This window comes from Hemicordylus capensis, chromosome 6, assembly GCF_027244095.1.
Source record: "Hemicordylus capensis ecotype Gifberg chromosome 6, rHemCap1.1.pri, whole genome shotgun sequence".
Classification (NCBI taxonomy): domain Eukaryota; kingdom Metazoa; phylum Chordata; class Lepidosauria; order Squamata; family Cordylidae; genus Hemicordylus; species Hemicordylus capensis.
Window position 1 is genome coordinate 47955884 of NC_069662.1, and position 19263 is coordinate 47975146.

The 19263-nt window shown below is 47.9% G+C and overlaps 1 long non-coding RNA gene across 1 annotated transcript; it reads left to right on the forward strand.

Moving 5' to 3' along the window:
• The first annotated feature begins 354 nt into the window (after positions 1 to 354).
• On the forward strand, positions 355 to 18797 carry LOC128330421 (uncharacterized). Its single transcript, XR_008310080.1, has 3 exons — positions 355 to 492; positions 3522 to 3621; positions 18557 to 18797. It is a non-coding gene; the product is annotated as an uncharacterized LOC128330421 (long non-coding RNA).
• Positions 18798 to 19263: the final 466 nt, after the last annotated feature.

Consider the following 19263-nt stretch of genomic DNA (forward strand, 5'->3'; position numbering starts at 1 on the left):
GGACGACCTCAATGGGCAGTGGGGATCATAATGAAGAAGACGTTCTCTTAGATACCCAGGGCCTAAACCATTTAGGGCTTTATAAGCTATAACTAGCACTTTGTATTTTGCCCGGAAACCTATTGGCAGCTAGTGTAACTCTATCAACAAAAGTGTGATGTGGTCTCTCTGAGATGACCCAGAGACCAACATGGCCACCACATTTTGTACCAACTGAAGCTTCTGGACTACGTACAAAGGCAGCCCCACATAAAGCGCATTGCAGAAGTCAAGTCTGGAGGTTCCCAATATATGTACCACTGTTTTGAGGTCATTCCTCTCAAGAAACAGACGCAGCTGGAGTATCAACCGAAGCCGATAGAAAGCCCCTCTGGCCACCGCCTCAACCTGAGATACCAAGGAGAGGAGTGGATCCAGGAGTACTCCTTTGAAGAGCCAGAGCTGGGAGCAGAAGAGGAGGAGGGTGGCGACAGAAGCAGTAGTTACCATCAGGTGAGTCAAGAGCAAGGGGTCCCCATGGGGTGGGTGGGGGTGAGGAGGAAGCCTTGTCAGGGTGAGTGGGACCTCTGCCATTCCTGCTGGGGTAGTTGGGGACGGGAGTCGAGCTGCCCTGCCAGAGTGGAGGGAAGACGGAGTGAAAGTGGTTCATAGAAGAGCTCGGGGTAGTTCTGGAATTTGTCCCCTGGAAAACCACTGTCCCATTTTGCTCCTGTGTTTGTCTCTTTGGGATAACTTATTCCATTTTTTACATATATTGCTGGAGTTGTTATTCTTCAGAATTCTGCTCCTTCCTCAGACTAATCTCTAGAAAATAAGTCTCAGGGTGTGTGTGTGTGTGTGTGTGTGTGTGTGTGTGTGTAGGGGGAGGAATCGTGTCTCTAGTGCAGAGATTCAGGGGCCTAGAGCACCTCAGCGGCCTAGAGCACCTTTCTTATGAGGCAAGACTACAACATCTGGGGCTTTTTAGTTTAGAAAGAAGACGACTGCGGGGAGACATGATAGAGGTCTATAAGGTCATGCATGGTGTGGAGAAAGTGGAGAGAGAGAGAGTCTTTTTCCCCCTCGCACAACACTAGAACCAGGGGTCACTCCATGAAATTGATTACCAGGAGGTCTAGGACCAACAAACGGAAGTACTTTTTCACACAACACGTGATCCACTTGTGGAACTCTCTGCCACAGGATGTGGTGACAGCCAACAACCTTGATGGCTTTAAGAGGGGTTTGGATTACTTCATGGAGGAGAGGTCTATCAATGGCTACTAGTCAGAGGGCTGTGGGCCACCTCCAGCCTCAAGGGCAGGGTGCCTCTGAGTACCAGTTGCAGGGGAGTAATGACAGAAGAGAGGGCATGCCCTCAACTCCTGTCTGTGGCTTCCAGCGGCATCTGGTGGGCCACTGTGCGAAACAGGATGCTGGCCTAGATGGGCCTTGGGCCTGATCCAGCAGGGCTGTTCTTATGTTCTTATCTTCTTATTCTCAACCTTGGGTCCCCCAATGCTGTTGGACTTCACCTCCCATAATCCCCTGTCTAAGGCCATTGGGGCTGGAGATTATGGGAGTTGAAGTCCAATACCACCTGGAGACTCAAGGTTGAGAATCCCTGCTCTAGTGCACCTGCCTGTCAGTGGGTGTCCAACTCTAAGGCACTATGCATTGCACAGCATGTAGCAGGTGGAATCCATTCTTCAGCCATGTGTAATAGTGAGTGAGGGGCTTGGGCAATAATCCTTGGGATGAGAACTGGCTGTTACAATTTCATCCGTGAAATGTTGGAGGGTATGGGCTTGGCTTATCTGCTTTGGTAATCATGTTCTCTGCATGCACTTTATCACCTGCTTTCCATTTGTGCTATGCTTGTAATCAGACATATATGCCACACCTCCCAGGTTGCTTGGGCATGCCCCCTACACATTCACAGGCATGTCCCTGTTCTCATTGGTGAAAAGTTGGAGGTATGTAAATACTCTCATGTCTCACTATAAATACAAATTTGGCAGCCAGAAATGCAAGAAGCTTAAGTGAAGGGACCTAAAGCAGCTGAAAGACACCAATTGATATTCCAGTATTTCGAAATGTGACTTTTGTGTGTTGGGGGGAGATGAAGCCTTTGTTATAAGTTTGCACTACATCTAGCGAAATGATACATGTGACCACTGCTCAGGGTCACACAATGAAACTGATCTGCAGTAGATACAAGACTGATAAAATAAAGTATTTATTCACACACTGCATAATCAGTGTGCAACCCAATTCTGTGCATGGTTGCTGAAGTTAAGTGTTACTTTGTTTTGAAGGGGACTTACTCTCAGGTAATAAATGTATATAAGCCACCTAATGGCTCAGCAGGGAAATTAGTAAGCCAGGGGTTGCCAGTTTGAATCTCCACTGGTACCTATATCGGGCAACAGCGATATAGAAAGATGTTGAAAGGCCTCATCTCATACTGCGCAGGAGGAGGCATTGGTAAACCCCTCCTGTATGCTACCAAAGACAACCACAGGACTCTGTGGTCTCCAGGAGTCGAAACCAATTCGACGGTACACTTTGCCTTTTAAGTTCAGTTCAGTTTATTGCGATCTTTGATCAAATACGACTTTACCTATATATATATATATATATATATATATATATATATATATATATATATACACACACACATACATACATACATATATATTTATATATATAAAATAAAAATTTTGTATTTTGATAGGAAATGCACTTCCACAAGTTGTGATGATGGCCACTAGCTCAGATGGCTTTGAAAAAAGATTAGACAAATTTGTGGAGGATATTAGCCAATCAGTGAAACTATTCACACACACGTGCAAAACCAGGCCAAGGAAGCCCGGCCCGGTATAGCACTTGCGTATGTGCTGCCAGGATCGGGCCCAATCCCAGCAGCACCGCAGCGGCAAGCCCACTCACAGAGCCTCCCTTTGAAATTAGGTTAGGAGAGTGAGCGCTCTACTAACCCCGTTTTTTCGATTGTCTGCCAGCCGTGGCTGTGCACTTGTACAGTGCATTATGGGAGCTCCAGGTGTGTGTGTGTGTGTGTGTGTGTGTGTGTGTGTGTGTGTGTGACACACGGGGCAAAGCATCTGGCACTCCCAACCCTTGGAGCAACCGGCAGCAGCCAGTAATTATCTGGGCGGGTGATGCGGCCACCCAGAAGGTAGTACCTGCTTGTCTGCAGGGAGGTAACCTTTTGAGGTTTCCTCCTCACTAACCCTCTTTTCCTTCCTCACTGATCAGACCAATGTGACCCATGTGGCATAGCTGAGCTCTTGCACAGCTCCCTGATCGTATGACTGTGCATTAGAAATTTCCAGTGGATCATGCTCTGTGTTAATTAGTGTGTTTTGGGGGGATGCCATTTGGATTTTCCACCACCAGGCACCCCATTTGGCACACTAGCACTGAGAACTATTTCTTGATTATATGAGTCAATATATAATCATCTAGCCTTCTCCTTCCAAGCAGCAAAGCTCACTGGATCTTCCCTTCTCTTTTTATAGTGCAGGGATTCTCCCTCCCAACCCCAGAAACTACAGGGCTCGCTAAAGAAAAGTCCATGAAGCTCTTCTCACAATCAGCTCTTCTGCACAACCCCTGAAGGTACTTTTTCCTTATCAATCCCAAACTTTGTTGTTCACTGGATGCCCACTGCAGCATGGCTCAGATCCCACCACCACTTTTTTGTCCCCCTGCCCCCACCCCACCAGGAGAACCTGCTCTTCTCTGGAAACAATGGAGGTCCTGTGATTTTACTCCAGCAAAGCAGACAGCTATATTGCCTCACTGCCTGGGCCCTGAAGGTCAAAGAATATATAATCATATGCCCTGTCCTGCCAACTTGTAAGCGGATGTCAGTTCTTATGAAGCTGCTCTTTAAGCCTTAGATTCAACCCTACTTTGAATGTGGTTGTTGGACGTTACAAATTCTATTTTAGATCCCAACTGCCCAGTATCACAGCATTGCGTGCCTTGAGTGAGTGTGAGTTTGAGTGTGAGTTTGCTAACTTTACTGATGAAATGATCTGGGATCAGATTGTTATGAAAACAAACTGCTCCATACTGTGTGGAAAACTGCTGCTGGGAGGGAAACCTTCCTTGGAAAAGGTTATAGAGATGGCTAGGAGGGTGGGAAATGCTCTTCCCTGTGCCAAATTGCTATCTTTGGTACCCGAAACCCAAACTCCTGAAATCCAGGCTGTTCTGTCTAAATTCTTCCAAACACAATCTTCTCATATGGCACTGTCCCAGAAAGTGGCAGTGGAAGAAAGGAAAGAGATACCAATGCTACAGATGTAGAGACTCTGTCCACAAAGCCAGTTGTCCGGCTACACATCCCTGTCCCCTTTACTAAGCCTGGCTAGGCTTATTGGGTCTGGCCTCAGAGCAGGGGCGGGGAGGGGATTGAGCATCACCCTGTGCCTCCTTTGTACCACCAGGCTGCTTGCTCCCTGTGTCTGCCCCTCTCGGTGGGCCCCTGACACTCTCCACCAGCCAGCCTCTAATCCCCAGCCAGCTCCCGATATGCCTCCTCACAGGCTATGCATCAACCACCCCCAATTACGAGGCCAATGCCTCTCTTTATTCCTTGTAATTGACTGCTCTTTACAGCTGTTGCCAATGCATCTCCCTCCTCCTGCTCAGACCCCCTCCCTTCGGGAGGTGTGCTGCTGTTATCCTCCCACGCCTCCCCTTTGGCCTTTTCAGGGCTCTGCTCCTCCTCCATCACCACTCCATCCTCGGAGGTAAGGACAGCCAACCTTGCCGGATACCAATTCTGCTCGCTGTCCTGCACAGATGGTAACTTGCAACAGATGCAAAAAAAAAGGGGGACACCTTGCTAAGGTTTGGAGGTCTGCTGTCCATTCCGTTACTGACTCACTATATGATACAGATGAGGCAGATAAACTACTTTCTGGCAGCACTTTAAATGTGACAGAATCAGAGCCTGCTTCTCCACATTGTCAAATAAAACTTAATGGCCATTAAGTGTGGATGCTGGCTGATTCTGGTTCTCCGTAAACTGTCATTTCCCATCTGATTTACAAGAAATTCCTTACTAAATCAGATCTGCACCTGCAGCCTTCAGACATCCACCCATGGAGATATGGAGGTTTTCCTATTGCCATAAATTGATACTTCACTGCTGTCTTGGAATACAAAGGACATACTGCCGAAGGAAAAGTGTATATGTCACAAAAAGGAGTCTCAATATTGGGATGGAAACATCAGAAAGATCTACGAATAGTGTTAGACCCAAATAGCATTGAACTTGTATTACAGATGATAGAGCATCTAGATGCTGATATGATTGCTGATTCCTCAGACGTTTTTGCTTATACTCCTGGCGCTGCCATACATATCGAACATAAAATTCAGATGAAGGCAAATGTAATACCCGAACAACACAAAGTGAGGAATGTACACATAACATTGCACCAACCTATAGGAGCTTTTAAGACTACAGTATGATGTGCATAGATTTAAGAGAGTAAACTCCAACATGGTAGTGAATTTTCATCCATTACCCAATATAAATGAAGTGCTGCTTACTCTGAAAGAAGCCTCAGTGTTCACAACTTTGGACTTGTCTCCGCCCTATTGTCAAATTCCTCTGCTCAAACATTCTTGCAAATACACAGGCTTCATTACCCCAGAGGGTCTTTTTCAATTCAAAAGACTGCCATTTGGATTAGTCTCTGCAGCTGCGGTATTTCAAATAACAATGCATGCAATTTTTGGGACTCTGGATGGCATCACTTACTTCCTGGATGACATTTTAGTGTATGGCAAAACCATTGAGGAGCATAATGCTAAACTGGCTGAAGTCTCTGACAACACAGACTTACTATCTCTGCAGAGAACTGTCAGTTTTGCACACGCTTGGTGACGTACTTGGGACACACAATATCTCAGAGTGGTGTACATCCCAAAACAGACTTGGTGAAAGCTATTCGGGAAGCACCAGAGCTACACAACAAGGGTGCACTTCACTCACTTTTAGGACTCTGTATTATTCTAAATTGGTTAGACAATTTTCCTCAAAAGTTGCTCCACTGCGTCTTCGTTTTAAAAAGCATGTAGCATTTAATTGGGATGCAGTTTCCCTGTTGCCTGGAAACGGGGGATTTGCAAGAGGAGATCAAACAGGCTTTTCATGCTTCTCCCTAATGACTTTGCTTCTTGCCTCTCCCTCTACAACCTCAAGCACTTGCCCTTCCCCTCTTGCCTCCCCCCTCCACACATGCCAGCCTTACCACTACCAGAAAGTGCTAAAAATAGCTGCTGGTGGGAAAGCACTGAGTGCCTGAATGGAGGGAAATCCTAATGAGGTTCCGGAAAGGAAACACCTGGGGCTGTCATTGCTTCAAATTTAGTTGAAACTAAAAATAAGTATCGAATGTACAATATGTGCCCCTTGATAGGAGACTGTTATTACTGGTACATGCAGGGCATTGTGCTGCTAATTTTCATTAAATTTTTAAGAACCTCCTGCTCCCATATGAATCTGCTCATTCGTTGAGATCTCTGAGGTCAGATTCCAGGTGCCTCCGTCTTCCGTTACATAAGAAGCTGCCTTATACTGAGTCTGACCATTGATCCATCCAACTCAGTATTGTCTGCACTGACTGGCAGCAGCTCGCATGGGTTTCAGATGGGTATTTCTCAGCTCCTGCCTGGAGATGCCAAGGATTGATGAATAGGACCTTCTGCATGCAAAGTAGATGCTCCCCCTATGGTCCCTGCCTGTGGTTTGATGAGGTGGCAACCAGTGTTCTCTCTAATTTTTTTCATCTGTGTGCAGAGTGAGTTTGGTTCTGGGTGGCAGTATCAAGGCAGTGTGTGCACATGTGCATTCAGAATGGGACCTTCCTGATTCAACCTGAGCGGGATCTAAAATGAACTGAGCGGAGATTGAAAAACTTGTGAGCGTGCACATGTGCACACGCCTTAGAGGGAACACTGGTGGCAACTGAAGGTAGCAGGTTCCCAAGCCTAGTCTACTACAATGAGGCAGCAGAATTCTGAGATGGTGGAATGCACTGTACAACTTAAGATTGCAGATGGGGGGGATCACATTTTTCAATGTTGCCCGATGTTAAAAAAACAAAACAAAAACAAAACTACTCAATGCAAGCAGAAAACTAGCACAGCAAGGGAGAAGCCTGGGCTAAAAGCTTTCTTATTAGTATCCTGCTGTTTCTCTTTTAAAGAGAGTTTTTATGTGGAGTAGCATTTTTTTTTTCAGGCATCTCCTACCTGCAGTCTGAAGTGATACAGTCCATTGTATCACCTCATTCTGCTTCCAGTGAAGACCTGGGCCTCAATGGTGAGACCCCAGTTTTATGAGATATTCTCCTCAGGGAGAATGGGGTACTGATATGCTTTTTTTTTTTTATTGCTGACTAGAAAGTTAGTTGTGTTTTGGGGGGTGGAGTGGCAAATTTATTTAGTTTCATTTGTTAAAATATGTGTTAATTTTGTATCATTTTAAACATTTGTTAAAGCTACCTTAGAGAGGTTTTAAACTGAAAGGAAAGTTATAAATAACAGTAGAGACGAACCTCATTATCCAGCATACACTGTTTCGCATATCTGTGGCCAGAGAACTGACAGTCGACCTTTGCATATGTGGGGAAAGGGGGGAAAGGGTTAAATTTGTGTATCCGTGGGTCAGAGGGGTGGCTGGGCCCCAAAATGACCTAGGAGGTCATTTCCAGTTGCCATTTTGTGTGTGGGAGCCATTTTGTGGGTCATTTAGTTTTTTTAAAAACCTTTCCCCGCAAAAAAATCACAGAATAATGGCAAAATTCAGTCTTGGGGGTGGGGGGAGGACTGCTGGACTGCTGGAGGACCACAGTGTATGGTAGTGCACTTTACTTTATGTTTCCTCCCCATTTTTTTGCCATTTTTAATGAGATTTTGGGGCCTCCAGGAACCTAACCCCCTCAATCCCATAGACTTTTAATGACTCAGGAGCCATGGTTTTGCTATCTGCAGTAATTGTGGAGAATGGAGCCCCCATAAATACTGAGGTCTACCTGTAGTTTAATCAAAATCACAGTACAAATACATTTAAAGGGGAAAGAACTGCTTTAATCTCACACATGAAAACAGCCATACAGCCCAATCCCACCCAATCTGATGCTAATTGCATAAGTATATTTACTTGGATACATTGAGGCTATCCTCACGACCTCCCCAAACTAGGCTAAAGGAGCCTTGCCCAGTTTTGGGAGATCATGTGCTGCAACAGGAGCCATGCAGCTCCCAGCAGGAAGCCTCTCTAAATACCGCCCCCCGTTAAATGAGGTTAGCGGAGCGTGCACTCCGCGAATGTGTTTTTTCTATCGTGGGTTGGTGCAGCGCGACTGACAAGGAGACCCCCGACCGGGAGGCTACAACAAGCCTCCTGGCATGGGAGTCTCCCCAGAAAGCCCCATGCACTTGTGCGGAGCATGCTGGGATTCTGGGTGGCCAGGCGGCCCCCTTATCCCTGCCGCCACTACTGGCTCCATGACTGAGCCAGGCAGCCAATCTGGCCGCCCAGGGCTAGCTGCCCAATCATCTGCGGGAAGAGTGGGCCAAGCCCGCTCTCCCTGCAGAAGAACCCTTGTAGGCTCTCCACACTGCTCGTATGGAGAGCCTCACTGTGTTCAGTGAGGCTGACTCCAAAGTGAGTATATATAGTATCACAGCCTCAATGAGACTAGGAGGATTTGAACCTGAGGGGCCTGTAAGACATTAGGGGGCTCAGCTGAAAGAATCTAGCAGCAGCGCTCAGGTACCTTATTGCTTGTGCCACTCAGGCACTGAGAACATTTGCCCTGCAGTATCCAGTTAATGGCCAAGAGGAGCACGGCACCTTGTCAGCCCGACAGAACCACGTGATCTGAGCAGCCAATAGAGGCCTGGCTGGTAGTTGGTAGTATATTGTAGTTGTTGCCTCAGTCTGAGCAACCTGTTGGACACAAAATGTGCCTTACAGTCAGCAGACAACAAACAATGGGGCCGTTCACACGACCAGGTGAGCAGGCAGGAGGGAAGGCTGCTCAAACTCATTCCCCCCCCCAGATGAGCACAAAAATGCTACTGAGAGTGCAGACTGCGCTCCCAGACGATCCATGCTGTGCCACGCAGCGCAGAGCTCCAGAGGCCTGGACGATACTTCCAAGCCTCCAGGTATCCCACGATGCACCGCACCATGAGTGTGGTACATTGGCAGGATCCCCTGTCAGATGGGCGCTCTAGGCGCCCTTCTCTGTGTCTCCTCGGGCTGTGTGCAGCCAGCGCTTGCTCCCTTAACCTCGGCTGAGAGCTGGGCTTAGGAGCAGGGTTCGGCTGAGCGGGAGTGTTGAGATCTGCATGGATGCCAGCGCTCCACACGAGCAGCCTAGCCCAGCCTGCCCTAGCCTGGGCCAGTCTGCTCGTGAGAACGGCCTCAGGATCTCCTGTCTCTGGTCCTTTGGACTTATGGTGCTGCCCTCGGTATGTGAACTTTGCCTGCCTTGGACCTCTTTGACTGCTATCGCTAAAAAATGACTTGTACCTGCCGTGGCCCATGCTGTCCACCTTGAACCCCTCCAGCTGACTGCTTCCTGGTCTGAAAGATGAGCACATTTTACAGAGACTGAAGCCTGTCCAAGGCAGACATAACAAGAAAGGTCCTTCCTTCCCCAGAACTGACCTTCGCTTTAGTCTTTTTCAAAATGTCACATTTTGTTCTTCTTAATTGAGGCAAGATCCCAGCCAGATGGCCAGTAAATAGGTTAGCGCCTTAGTGCAGCCAAAGGGCATACAAATATGCCTGGCTTGCATTTGTACTTTTAGAAACCCATAAAATAAATGTAATTACCATGTTCCACCTCGCTACGGTTATACAATGTTAGCTTGCATCACGATGTTCTGGGATGAAGAAGAGCCTTCTCAGCAACTCCTGTTAATTTTGATATGACTAAGATCTAATCTATACATCTGGAATACACTATTTCAGATATGGGGAGGGGGTGTTGTGTGCTTCAATACTGCCATAGGCAAAAATACAGCACCCTGAATTTAGAAAGCAGAGACAAAGCTATTCTAGAGTCTTTCTTCCTGGTGCACCAGTTGTCTAAGTTCTGGGATCTTTAAAAAACAAACAGCACTTGAAAACATTTAAACATGAAGTCCTCCTCTGCAATCTGAAGTGGTACGGTCATAACAGGACGGTAGCATGTGCCTATTCTGAATGGGTAGATTGGCTTTAAGCAGGCCCGAACTTAGGGTGGGGTGACAGGGGTGGTAGCCCCGGGCCCCACGTTTGGAGGGGCCCTGCTGTGCCAGCGAGTGGCGGGCAGCCTCGCAGACTGCCTGCACGCTCGGCTCTTGGCTGCGGCTGCCCCCCCTGTGCCTGACGGCTTCGGTCTGAAATGGGGCCGCACGCTCCATTTCAGAGCAAATACCGGCCATGCTGCATGTGCTTCAGACCGTTTCAGAGCGAGGCCCCACCCCCTGTGGTGTTTGACATCAGACGCTGCTGACATCAGATGCAGGGGGCGGGCCCCTTCGCCCCGCACCCCCCCAAGGGACAGCGCTGGCTTTAAGATCCCCTAGGTCAGGGATTCTCAACGTTGGGTCCCCAAATGTTATTGGACTTCAACTCCCATAATCCCCAGCCCCAGTGGCTTTTGGTTGAGGATTATGGGAGCTGAAGTCCAATAACATCTGGGTACCCAACACTGAGAATCCCTGCTCTAGGTGGCCTCAAGATGGTGCTGAACTGCAAGGCCCAGTTTCATCAGCCAGGCTCCAGAGGACATGTGAGAGATGAGGTCTGGGGAGTTTGGCTTAAAAGGATTGCTAGAGGCAGCGAGGAAGAGTGGAGGGCTAGCCGAGAGGCCAGGCACTCTTTTCCCACTTGATTCTCTCTGGCCTGAGCCGGGAGGATTGCCGAGCCAGTCCTGCCTCCTCCCTTCGGCCTTGACCAGCAGAGAAGACCTGCTGTTGGAATTCCTTCTGCCAGCTTCAGCCTCTGTCCTGATTGCCCCGACGAGCTGCAGCTGCGAGGGCTAGTTCCATCATCCAGGCTCCAGAGTCCACATGAGAGGTGGGGTCTGGAGAGCTTGGCCTAAAAGGACTGGGCCAAGCCAGAGTTACGGCTGCCACTGCAGGCCGCCAAAGGTGCCGACTTTGGTGCCGGGCCTTTGGTGTGGGACTGAGGTCTGAGGGGAAGTTATGCGCAAGGTCCTCCAACTTTAGTTTTGGTTTATTGTTATAGTGGTTTGTGCCACTGCCCACCAGGAGGAGTCTGGGCTCTCTTGTTAGGGATGGAGCAGCAAGAGGTACACCTAGGTAATTTTGGAGCCTGGACCTAAAGGCCTTTGGAGCCCCTCCCCCATTGGAGCCCCTCCCCCATTGGAGCCCCCCCCACAAGTTAAGCTGCACCCCCACTACACACACACTGTGACACATTATTTTTAACACATGGGTTTCTGAGGGCACGAACCTCAATTGAACTCACAAGTATGTAAGAATATAAAACAGGTCTATTTATGCAAATATGCATTACCAGAAACATTTTAGCATGCAACTTAACACTTTCCCCACTGCCCCCTCTATCTCTAAAAGAATGGCCCAGCACAGATCACAATGGCACTCAGCCGCACAGCACAGTACAGGCCCACAGCATGGCACCGTGACCACACCACCCAGGGCAGACTAAAGAGGATTTGGAGGCCCCCAAGGGATGTGGAGGCCCTGGACTTTGGCCCCAAAGTCCAGGGGTAAGAGCATCGCTGGGAGCAGGGGACGCATTCAATGAGATTGGGCCGGCTGTTCCAGTAGTGGTGGGGAATAGGGTATTAGGCATTAGAAGGCCAGCATGCCATTAGGGGAAGGGAGTCTAGTAACTTCATTACTGTTTCCCCTTCCGGCTGCCCTGCCTGCTCTCAGGCTTCAGGAAGTAGTTCCAACTTCCCACTGAACCTAACCATGCTCCTTTGTAATACCAGGTTGGATCAAAAGCCAACCTGGCTTGTATAAATGAGACCTGGTGGTGGTGGTGGTGGTGGTGGGGGCTAGTGGTCCTGTGTGGGCCCAACATCTTCCCCCAGGGTCCTCTGTTTCTGAGCAGGTATGGGGAAGTGGGCGGGGGTGTGTGGAGTGGCTGTGGTCCATAAGAATAACATCTCTCTTACCAGGATCCCTGTGAGATAATTGATTTATCTGAGTGTGTGGGGACTTGGGATAGATTGAGGGTTCTCTTGGTGTACCATCCACCCCACTGCCTAACAGACTCCCTAACTGAGCTGGCAGAGCTGGTCGCTGAGTTCATGTTGGAATTGCCCAGGTTTTTGATGCTGGGAAATTTCAACATCCTCTTTGGGACTGGCTTGTTTGGTACTGCCCAGGAGTTTATGTCGGTCATGACAACTATGGACCTATCTCAGTTAGTCCTAGGACCTACGCATATTGCTGGTCACATGCTAGATTTGGAGGTGGGTCTCACGATCCGTGAGACCCGCTTTTGTTAAAACTGCGGGGAGAGCGGGCTAAGCCCGCTCTCTCCACAGACGAGTGGGCAGGGAGCCCTGGGCGGCCGGATCGGCCGCCCACACGATGGCCGGCCCCGTGACGGAGCCGGTGGGGGGAGCGGGGGCCGCACGGCCCCCGCAAGCCCCAGTATGCCCTGCGTGAGTGCGCAGGGCATACTGGGGAGACACCCAAGCCGGGAGGTGGCTTTTCGCCTCCTGGCCGGGGGTCTACTCATGAGTAGGCATGGTGCGAAGCCACGCCGCAGCTACTCAAGAGCCTAAAAAGCAGGTTTTCTGGAGCGCTCGCTCCGCAAACCTGCTTTTTAGCAGGGGTTCTCGAGCGGATTACCCACTCAAGAACCACCGGGCTCGGCTGCAAGCCCGGTGGTTCTTACAACCAACAAAAATCGGGCTAGGCTCTCCTAGCCTGATTTTTGTTGGTTGTGAGAATTGCCCCTTGGTCTTTTGTGCAGATCAAGGGGGTGTTCTGTAGGTAGTATCCATGGAATTTCCCCCAGGTGATTGGTAAACATCCCCAAAATTGCGTTCAGGCTTTGTGTGAGGAAATTAGCTCTGGGTAGGACAGTTCCATATCAGATTACATTTACACAAAATTGTGGACCCAGGAAATAACTGCACTGTGGCAAGGTTGAAGTTTCAAAAATCAAAAGGGGTTTATTGAAGGGAGGGGTACAGTGGAAAGAAATGTGTGGTTAAAACAATCCTATTAAAGGTACGTTCAATTGCAAAGAGGTGTTTTAGCTTAAAGTTCTCATTGTATGAATTCCCAGGCAGGCTAGAGAAAGAAGCTTAGAGAAGGAGGCAGCTGGATTTTAGAAAAAGGAGCAGGGATAGAGATGGGTCCAGTGAGGGGCAAACATTCATATTACTTCAGCTTCTACTGGCACAGAAACCGTGGGGCTGCCCGAACAACTGAGGGACCTTGTTCTTCAGGGACAGTCAGAAGCAGGGATGAGAAGGCTGGAGCAGGGTTGATGACAGAGGGGAATCCATAAAGATGCCTCCTCCATGAAACCAGCATCCTATGTTGGCAAGGACGACTGGGCAAATCAGGTTCGGCCAGAGAACAGAGCTGGAAATTGGCACGGAAAGCTGGGTACAACCTGGTGTGATGGCGTGTGAGATCACCCAAGCTGCTGGTAATTCCAAAGTGTGTGTTGCTTGCAAAGGAACACACTGGATCATGGAACTGGGATTTGATATACCTAAGAACATGTCCTGGGGCAACATTCCAATCGACCTATTTCTTGACTAAGGTTGTTCCGGGGAATCTCAAAAGATCCCATTGCTTGTGTCTGCTGTGCTGCACTATAACACAATGATTGAATAGGATGATGCAAATGGAGTGACTACACGTGCAAACACAGGAACTCTTTTCAGTCGGAAACACCTAGTGAACTAATCAGCATGGGTGCATTTCTGGATTCTGATTGCCCACTCCAGCCTTCTTGTGATAAGGAGGGAATGCACATTCACAGAGCCTAATCTGTCTTCCCTGCTGAGATAATAGGTTTTTAGCTCATTTGTGGCACCTGAGTTGGGGAGATAAACCAACGAAGGGTCAATCATGCAGAGACCTTGAACGGAAAGTTAACTGTTGCAAGTTAACTTGGTGAGTCTGCTCAGGTATTCCAGCATGGGGAAGGCGCAAGGCAAGCTCCCTTTCAATTTTGCAGCTGCTAAATCTAGGGGTAACTGTCCCACTGCCTACTGAGTTACTGTTCCCCAATATGCCAACAAATGGAGAGCTCTCGATGCTGTGAGTCTCTTGAGCATGTCAAAAGTGAGACCCATTCGCCTGCAGTCTCAAACATAAGCAGAGAGGCTTCTGGGAGCCTGTAGAAAAAGCACTGCTAACAACAGTGGGGTTTCCTGTAGTTTTCTCATTGTCATGGATGGACCACTTCCTGCTTAAGGTTGGTATCACAGTCACGTCTGACCCTTGCAGGGGTCGTGAACATATTAGAGTGATCTACCCCAAAAGGCTGTTGATCCAGTAGGATTCCAAAGGGCCTTGGAGGGTTTTGGAGTTGGTTCTGTCGGTGATTTTGTCGATGCCCTGGTGGATACCTGGGACAGGAAATTTACCTGAGGCAGTAGACACGATTGCTCCTAAGCATTCTCTCTGACCCACTTCAAAATCAGCTCAATGGTATATGGAAAAGCTTCGGGAGCTAAAGGGCAAGATGACAAGCACAAATGGAGGAGGACTCATCTTGAATTTGATAAGACACAGCATAGAGTCCATTTGAAGGCCTATGCTGTGGCAATGTGTGCAGCAAGGAGGCTATTTTATTCTGCACACTTTGCATCTGCAAGTGATCATCCAGCTGAGCTGTTCCAGTATCTTGTTTTATTTTATTTTATTTACATTTACAGAGCGGTGTACTACATACTTAGGTTTCTCCTCACAACAACCCTGTGAAGTAGGTTAGGCTGAGAAAGAAGTGACTGGCCCAGAGTCAAATCTGTTTCAAATCTGTTTCTGGAAACAGTGTCTCACCGTGACACATTCAATGAGTTCTTTGCAGATAAGATCTCTCGCATTTGGGCTGATCTGGAATTCAGTGTTTCTGCAGGGCCAGTTAGAGAGGTGTCCAGCAATCCCTCTTACAAGATTAGATGGATCAGTTTTGGCTTGTGACTCCTGAGGATGTGGACAAGCTGCTTGGAGTGGCACGACCTACCACCTGTTCTTTGGATCCTTGTCCAACATGGCTGATTTCATCTTGCAGGGAAGTTGTTGGAGCTGGCCTAGTTGACATCATTAATACTGAGGGTGGGCAGGATGCCTTGTTTGTAGGAGGCAGTGGTTAGACCTCTTATTAAGAAGTCCACTTTGGATCCCCTGGTAATAGATAATTATAAGTCCATCTCCAACCTCCCATGGTTGGATAAGATGATTGGGAGGGTGGTGGCTGATCAGCTCCAAATGTTCTTGGAGGAAACAGATTATCTAGACCCATTTCAAACTGGATTCAGTGCGGGCCATGGGGTTGAAACGTCCTTGGTTGGCCTGATAAAAGACGTTTGCCAGGGAATTGACAGAGGCAATATGACTCTGTTGGTTCTTTTTGACCCCTCAGTGGCTTTTGATACCATTGACCATGGCATCCTTCTGGATCACCTGGGGAATTTGGGGATAGGAGGCACTGTTTTACAGTGGTTCCACTCTGATGTCTTGGGTAGATTTCAGATGGTGGTGCTTGGTGACAGTTGCTCTTCAAAACAGGAGCTACTATAGGGAGTCCGTCAGGGCCCCATTCTGTCACCAGTGCTTTTCAACATCGACATGAAATTGCTGGGTGAGGTCATCAGGGCATTTAGTGCTGGGTGTTATCAGTATACTGATGACACCCAAATCTATTTCTCCTTGTCATCTATATCAGGAAATGGCATTAGCCCCTTAAATGCTTGCCTATAGGCAGTAATGGGCTGGAGAGGAATCATAAACTGAAGCTGAATCCAAGCAAGACAGAGGTGCTCGTTGTTGGGAGTCATAAACTGCAAGACAGGATAGAACTTCCTGTTCTGGAGGAGGTTACACTCCTCCCACCCATTGGCTAGAAGGAAAACACAGAGCATGCCATATGGACTTGTTTCAGAAGAAAACCGAGAGCAGAAGGGAGGGGCTGCTTCCTCAATGCTGTGAGTGTGAGTCGAAGTGGTTTTGCTCAACGTTTACCTCGAAGCCTGAAGCCAAGTGCGAATAACTCCTAGGAGAGCCTTAATGACCCATCTTTTTAGCTTGGCTTTTAATGAAAAATAGTTTTAATTTTAATCTGATTTAATTTTTTTAATTTTAATTGTTTTATTATGTGTGTTTTATTTTAATGTAAACCACCATGAGCCACTTTGAATAAAATAAAACTACAACTCCCATCATCCCCAGCCACAATAAATTGTAGCTGATGATGTTGTAGTTCAGCTACATCTAGAGGCCCCCAGGTTGGGAACCACTGCTCTAGTTAGTGGTTTTTGTAAGATACATAAAGTTTTTAAACCAATTGAAACTGCTTAGAGAGAGGAAAGCAGCTAACAGAATATGCCGTTGTGCATGCCCTCCAACCCCACTGAGCAGTCAGAAGTACTAGGGGTCCAATGCTACTTGGATCCTGGCTTCCTTTGAAGAAGAGATTACAGGAGACAAATGATGTATTTGTAATATGTGATTTATTTACAAGTTAAGCTTTCAGTTTGATGGAGTTGAAGGTAGCAGAGCATCCCCATAAATCAGCAACAGGTTACATCAGTTTGCCAAAGAGCAAAGAAGACTGCACTCTAAAAGGTTCTGCTAGCTTTTTGCCTGGCTGCTTTAGTCTAATGTCAACAAACCAGTCTGTTGGCTGTTCCTCTTTTTCACTTAGCTCACCCCTTTGATTGGGAGGTTGGAAAGGAGGGTGATGTGTCAGCTTTGATCAGACTCCTCATTCCAGGGAAATGTATTAACAAAGCATCCTGGATCCTGAAGTGTGTTTTGTCGGATCCAGGCAAAAGTCATCGTGAGAAGCCATTACAAGGAAGGGCAAGGTCCAAACTATGCAACCAAACTTCCCTTAGCTTGTATCTTCCAGGCAGCCACTTAAGGGCAGAAAGTAATGTCCATCAGATCTTTCCAATCTATGCCAGCATTTATTTATTTGGGGGGCGGGCGGGCTAGAAAACACCTGAGTTTGGGTTGCTGTGTCCTCTGAGATGCAGGAGGTGGGGCTTGGGAGCTAAGAGATGGTGCCTGGCCAAGCCAAGATGGGACTGGGTGGGATGGCAGGGAGCCTAGTGTTGAGGAGTAGAGGATAAAAGCTGATCAGTGAAAGGGGAGAAGAAAGTGAAACCCTTGAAACCTGACAATCCTGTCTAGGTTGGTTAGAGTAGCAGGGGCTCGCCTGCTGTAGAACCAGGGAGCAAATGAGGAGTTACATGGTAGTGATCAATCTGGGATGGCAGTGGTGAGTTCTCCAAAGAGAAGCCTTGGTAGCTCAAGGCTACCTTAAAGCCACCTTCTCTGCCTGGAAGCCTTGTGTTGCCCAGACATTTGAGATATGGAGGGGCTGGCTATGGTTCTATGTGCGTGAGGGGAGGCATTCTGCACATGCCCAGAGGCCACCTAACTTTCTGATAAATTCACACATTCTGGGGCTGAGCCCTGGAATTGTAAAGACATGCTAGTCCCTAGTGATCACTTGCTCAAACGAAGCCCACTTTCCACTTCTTTTCTCCCTAAGTTTTCGCCCTCTTAGCCATCTTGGGTTTTGTTCTTGGTTCAGTGACCTCACCTAGCTTGATTCTCATTGGTCTCACAATCATTGTGCAAGCAGAGGGTAGGGTGCACTTGGCTACCTACGGCAGGGTAATGTAGGAGAACAGCTCTTTTGGGATAGCTGGCAGCTGCAGCTTGAAGCATGCTGACCCCTGGAGGCCTTTTACAGACCCTACATCTCCCCATCCCCCAACTTTGTGCACATCTGTGTGGGTCCAGCAAATAACTGAAAAATGAAATCTGAGGTGTGGGGTAGCTTGTCTTCCTTTCTCTGAAATGTTACATTGGGGCACATGAACTCTAGTGAAAATATACATCTGTTCTTTAAGTACAATACAATGGTCAGCTTTTATTCTATAGAACCCCATTAAGGATGCACCCTCTTGTTTCAACAGAGTGACTGTTGAATTCCATTGTTTGTTGTGAATTGCATTCATCCTTTTATTGAAAAACAACTGCAGAATGTTTGGGACAAACAAGGAAGGCATTCTTTGTTTGCCGCCTGTCCTAACAACCCTTAAGTTCCCCCTCCCATATAAATGATCACAACAATGCTGACTCTACAGCACCTGTCAAGGTTTATTATACAAGTTCTTTGTACAGCAAAGAATGAGAGATCCCAAATTGGTAACATGATTATATAGCCTTTTATATTGGGCTAGCTTATGTTAGTGGAAGAGTTTGTGGACTTTTGATCCAGGTAGAATTCTCCATTGACAGTTTGCTTGGTTTTCATTCTTGCTTATAGGATAACATTGGAGACTTAAATCAGATGCTACACCAAACCATGGCTGAAGAAACTTATCTATAGTATGGAGTGATGTCTGAACTGATGGACCATGGTTTGCAGTCAGCTAGCAAAGTGGAATTAGAAACCATGATCGGAAGTGGGTATATAAAACATGGTTTGAGCTGGCTTATGATCTGGTGTGATGTCTCAACCGACAAACAATAGTTACAGTTATTGCTCTGCCTCCAGATGCCCCTGAATCATAAAGCAGACATTGGTTCTAAACCATGGTTTTCCTGTAGGTTTGGGAACTCAAACCATGGTTCGGGTTCTAAACTAGGAACCTATTCCCACGATCACAAGAAAGCGGGCTAAGGCAGCCTAGCTCGCTTTCTAGTGATCGTCGGAACCACTTGGCTCGCAGGTGAGACCAGTGGTTCCACGGCGGCTAGCCTACCTAATTCCCCCTCCCCTTAAATGAAGTTGAGTGAGCGCTCCGTTAACCTTGGTTTTTTTATTGTGTGCCGCTGCAGCGCGCAGTGACACAGAAGTAGACCCCCAACTGGGAGGCTACAAGCAGCCTCCCGGCCTTGAGGGGTCTTCCCAGAATGCCCTGTGCACTCGCGGGGCATCCTGGGACTTCCGGGGCCCAGGTGGCCCTCGATCCCTGCCGCCCCTACCGGCTCCTTGAGAGAGCCGGTAGTCATGTGGGTGGCTGATGTGGC